Genomic DNA, 6,000 nt, shown 5'->3' with positions numbered 1-6,000 from the left:
CACATGCAGTTCTCTGCACTCTCTCTAATTTAGTGAAGTTGTAGCTCTTCTGAAGAGCTAACCACCAAACTAGGCAGCCGTATGTCACTAAGTTGTACATCCAAAGTACGACACGTGGCTTGAGGCCCCATTTTTTGCCGAACATAGATTTACAGGCGTAGAAGGCTATATTAGCCTTCTTAACTCGATTTTCTATGTGCAGCTTCCAGTGGAGCTTGGGGTCAAGTATTACACCAAGATACTTGACTTCCGATGAAAGTGCCGATGAAAGTGTAAGACACTGGTTGTTAAGTCTAGGAAGCTTAAAAGGTGGAGGCTTGTATTTTCTGGTGAATAGCATCAACTCCGTTTTGTCAGAGTGAGCCTTTTTTACAGTGTGTTGACAATTTTTCTGAAATGACAACTGCCGAGACTGTAGCCGGAAGTATTTGGATTTTTTTATTTTTTCTCTATTTTTTCAACTTTGACATAATTTTTACGATATTATCCGATATTGAGGATTTTTTTTAGTACACTACTGTTATAGTAAATTTAATTTTGCGTCGAATGAGCTATATTTGACTGTAATTGAATTAAAATTAATAGAGTTGTGTGGGTTTTAAGATTTGTTTTTTTTTTTTTACTAATTTGGTATGTAGGCATCGAAGCATAAAAATGATAACAAGTGTCATTATAAACACATAATATTTATTGGAGTATTGTGCAGTGCAGCACTGTCTCAATATGTAAAAATTGTTGTGATCCAAATAATAACTAATTTAAATAAAATCAAATAATATTTTATTTAAAACTTTTTTTCCAATTTTTATATTCAAGTTATTCAACAATTAACAAAGGGCGCCCGCAGCAGCTGCAAGCAACCGACTTTTCGGGTTTTATTGTTATGAATGATGTTTGTAAATATATATAGCAAATCGATATTTTGGAAGCTGTTATGATGGCTGAAGGCCTTGCTATTATATGGCCCAGGAATAGATGACACAGTGTAAGTAATTAAATAATTCGTTTACCTCTACACAAATCGAAAGCAAAACTTTAAATGCGTTTTTCTCAAAACTATGTTTTTGAACTGGTGATCTCTGTAACTTAAAAACCGCTTGGTAGATTTCAATAAAATGTATACTGCTTTTGAAAAACATAAAAAACTTGCGCCTGATCGAAGGATTTTTTTTTTTCAACATTTCGATTTTTTTTAAACAAGTAATTGTCGGTTTTTTCTCGATAATCTGAAAAATATTTCCTAAATCCGCCATATTGATAACTTTGAAAAAAACTTCGTTCAGGCACAAGATTATCTTTTAATAAAACTAATTTCTCTTGCCCGATTGATTCTAGATGAATCTCATCTGATGATCAAACAAACAATATCCCTTTTACAATTATTAATTTTATTTTGTATTTTTGATGTATTAATGCAATGTTTTTATTTTTCTAAAATAAATTAATTGATTGCAAAAAAAAATATTAAAAATCATAAATTTTTCAGGCCTCTGACTACCCCTTAATAAATATTTACGTATCCAAAAACAATATTTTACCAGTACAATTCTAGTCCTCGCGCACTAATAAAAATCTACATATACAAGAAAAGTAATTAAATCCAAGTTCAGTCGCTGGAATGTTCATGGAATAGCCTCTTGTTCTCGTTGCTCTTCCATCAAATTTGTATGCGTGCATGTAGTGTAGACATCAGAGCACTCACACATACACACATATGTATATGTGTACTTCCCATAAGCCGCGTTAATGATTTCGTATTGTAAGGCATTGATAAGCGTGACATTTTCATTTAGTTGGCGATTTTCATTTTCAACCACTGATGGCGATTTGCTTCATTCATTGTTTCCTTGCGTGCACTTTAGGCAGCATCTACGACAAGAGAGTTTCCAAATTTGTTTCCTTTCTAACCAACACAAAAAAGATGCGAATTGTGACATCTCACCTTGAACGCACGCCAATCGCTTGCTGACAGGATTAGAAACTAATAGTGTTTTTTATAAGACTTTGGGGTATGAAGTGCTCTGAAATGTTCGTTTAATGATTAGCAATTGAGCAAGATTTTGTTGATAGGGATGGCATCATGTGAGCTCAAATTATGTTACTGTTTTTTATTCAGTAAAATTTTAATCTCGACAGGCATTAAATGCCATCCGTCAAAAGAGATGAAGACAGCACATTCATGCGGTATATATTTGATTTCAGGTCGATACTCCTTGCTAATCAGGCGTGAAATTGTTTTTGATACTTTACGTTCTAGGTATAAAAAATTTCAAATTACGCTTAAAATTTTGAAATTCATATTTTTGACATTTTACGTCTTAAACTTTATAAGACCTTGAATCAATGACTTAACCCAGTGCAGTACAAACGGAAAATTTGATTTATTTAGGTGATAAGCTTAGCCGCCGTAGTCGAATGGGTTGATGTGTGAATAAGAGGCGGAAGTGCACAGGTTCAAATCTCCGTGCATGAGATACCGAAATGAAAGAAACAGTTTTTACTAAAAGCGGTCACCCCTCGGCAGACAATGGCAAACCTCCGGTATCCAAATATTTCTGCCACAAAAAAGCTACTCATAAAAAACCATTTGCCGTTCAAAATCGACTTAAAACCTCCATTTATGAAACAACATCAACACGGACACCACAAGTAGGATGAGGAGCTCGGCCAAACATCCAAAGAAAGGGTGTAAGGTCCAATTATTTGTTATATATTTATATAAAGGCTTAAATTACTTTAGAAAAAGTTTTTCTGGTTTATTTTGAAAAGCTTGCATTGGATTTGAGGGCCGTGCCAGGCCAATCTTTCCGAGTAGACCGGATTGGAACGAGGGGAAATCTGATACTTCTGTCTTCACCGTCGGTTCCGAGATGAAATCGCGAGTCGGAGCAGGGGTTTTCTCTAAATCAGCCAATTTATCTATTTTCTTAAAATTGCCGAATGCTGCTAGTATTTCTCAGACAGAAGTCTTTGCAATTCTGCAGATATGCAGAATGCTTAGGCAACGTGGGAGTGAGTAAGATATTGAAATTTTTTCCGATATTTAAACCACGATCAAGGCCTGGACGACGCTATGGTGCAGATCCAAACGGGTTAACTCCTGTAAGAAGGCGATCAAATCTCTTGGGGGTGCAGGCAACATTGCTCTGATCTGGGTTCCAGGACATAGGAAGGTAGAGGGAATTGAAATTGATGATGAGCTTGCCAGAAAGGACTGGATTTGTCTCAGAGACCTCCTACTCGGTCATCGGCATCCTCCTGACTGTTGTTAAAGGCGAATTGCACATCTTATTGCTGAGAAATATGCAGAATAGATGGAGCACCACTTACTTCATGGACTCAGAAAGTCCATTCAATTTCCAGCCTCGTAGCTTTGTTTATCCGTTATTAGACCATCGGCACACATGCGGAAGAGCCCCTTTTACCATTTAATCTTCATTACAGAAGCTGTGGGGGCTTTTCAGAGAAGGAGACTGTTGCGATCTTTCTCTGTAAATGTCCTGTTTGGGCAGCTAGACGATTAAGATCACTGAGTGCTCCTTTCTTCGACAGCCTCGGGCAGTGTCCGATAGAGGAATCAAAATGGCGTTTAGTACTACTTGGGGAGTACCAGACTGGTACTTCAACCATTTCACCTACCTAGAAATCCTACCTTCATTGCTAAATTAATTGTTGATGTATAAATGTTTGGAGCCATTAATTATTTTCAATCTGCTTGAACATATTTAAAGGCTAGCCCTTGGCTTGATTTAGTTACTTACTTACTTAACTGGCTGTAACAACCCGTTACCAAGTTACAGCCTGTCGAATAATGTCTCGCCAGGTGTCTCTATTTTCTACACACCTTTTCCAGTTTTTTAAGCTAAAAAAGAAAGGTCATCATCAATTTGGTCCTTCCATCGGTCACGAGGACGTCCTCCTCGCCGTCGACCGCCAATAACCGTCTCAAACACCCTCTTCGCCGAAGCAGTTCCTTCCATAAGAGCAACACCTAGTCCGCTGCACGGGCTATGTGAATATATCCGTAAAGCTCACACAGCTCGTGGTTCATTCGAATACGGTAACCGTCATATACGCGACTATCTTACGGAGCACTTTCCTCTCGAAAATTCCAAGAGCATGGGCTGCAACTGATTGTTTGACTGTCCAAGCTTCAGGGTCAGAGAGAAGCACCGGGATGATGAGCGTCTTGTGTAGTATTGTTTTCGTTCTTCGAGAGAGGGCATTAGCCCAAAGTAGAACCTGAATTATCCTTCAGTGGTAAAAGAATTTAGACAATAAAAATTCCGTGTCTTTTATTATACGGAATCAGGATAATCACCAATAACCACTCCTTTACTACAACTTTATTTTTTATCGTCATTATTTAGGAAAATGTGATAAATTATATGTGCATGAGTATGTGCATACAATCCATATACACACATACATATGCATGTATTTTTTATTCCTCGAATGTTGGCGCTGACAAAATTAGTTATGAAACAAATATTAATAATTTTAATGCACCCAACATCCGGAGCGATTTTTCACCCCCCAAGATACTCCAACCACGAAATTATAAAAAAATATGTATGCAATTAATTTAATTATGTACATTCTTGTGCATTAATAACCCACATGCATGCATACATACATACATATGTACGTTGCCTACGTTGGGTTAAAGATCGCTTGGCTCGCGAGAGTTCAACTTCATACAATCAAAACCGCACCTTCACAGCAAAACATCTCGTAATACTAGTGCATATGTATGGATGCCTGTGTATGCATGTAAATATGTAAGTATGTGGAAGGTCACTGCGCGTGCGTTACGCGCGTCTTGCTAAGTGTTTGTCATGAGCCGCTATGCGACAAAAATGTGAACACAAACGTTTAACCTAAATATCAGAAGTTATGAACTGTAAACAGAAGTGAGAGGAAGTAAAAACAAAAAAAAGAAAACACAAAAAAACACAAAAGACGAAACAGCCGGCGAAAGGTGCTAGAACAGAAATAGACACAAATCCTTAGCGATACATTCCCCCGCTCCCGCTTGTCGTATTCCCACAATCCAACTTGTGGTTCAACTGCCTTTATGCGTGCACACATACGCACATACATGGCTGCGTATGAAAAGGTGCCTTTTGTTAAGGGTCCTGCAATGATCCGTAAATAAGGCGCTTGAAATTTCGAATGCAGGCTGTTTCTTCTTGCCGTTACGCACTTTTGCGCGTCATTTACATACTCGCGCATTTGTCATGGACACGAGACTTAGGGGTGAACAGTTCAGAAGTCAAGAAATGGGGACAATCTCAACACATAAATAATTTTGGAGGTGGCCTGATGCTTCTGAACTAGTCCATTGGGATATTGATTTCTAATGAATTGCTTATGAATATGTTTACCCTCCCTCATGGCCGATGGTTGGACGGGTGCGTCAAATAATGTATGAATGTATCTACTTATACAAAATACTATGCATACATATATTCATATGTACATATATTGAATATTCCGTTATACCATGTAAGAGTGTGGTCATGCGCGGGTCTTAAAGCGATCTTTCAGCGATCCTTATGCACACATACACCCGTACATATTAACATTCCTAATGGGGAGCGCTCACACATACATACATATGTGCATATAAAATTTATATTTATACATATACTCATGCAAACATACATACATACACATAAATATGGAGGGATGTATGTACGCTTGCGCAACGAAATTCAAATTGACTGCCAAGTACTGCAATACAATTTGTGAAAATTCATGTCAAATGGAGTAGTTTTACACGACTACTGATTCATACAAACATATGTACGTTTTTATGTTTCAATTTTTTTAGTATTGTACCAAGCTGATCGGAACTATTTTTAAAATCATTTATATTAAGATACCCACGCTTGAACAAATACTCGTATATGAATGTAGGTATGTATGTAGATCCCTTGAGTGAAATGGACTGCACGAAAAGAGAAGAGCGCACAGTGCTGGCAGATGGCACAATGC

This window comes from Anastrepha obliqua, chromosome 1 (assembly GCF_027943255.1).
Source record: "Anastrepha obliqua isolate idAnaObli1 chromosome 1, idAnaObli1_1.0, whole genome shotgun sequence".
Classification (NCBI taxonomy): domain Eukaryota; kingdom Metazoa; phylum Arthropoda; class Insecta; order Diptera; family Tephritidae; genus Anastrepha; species Anastrepha obliqua.
The sequence above is the reverse complement of the archived record's forward strand: the minus strand, read 5'-3'. Positions refer to the sequence as shown.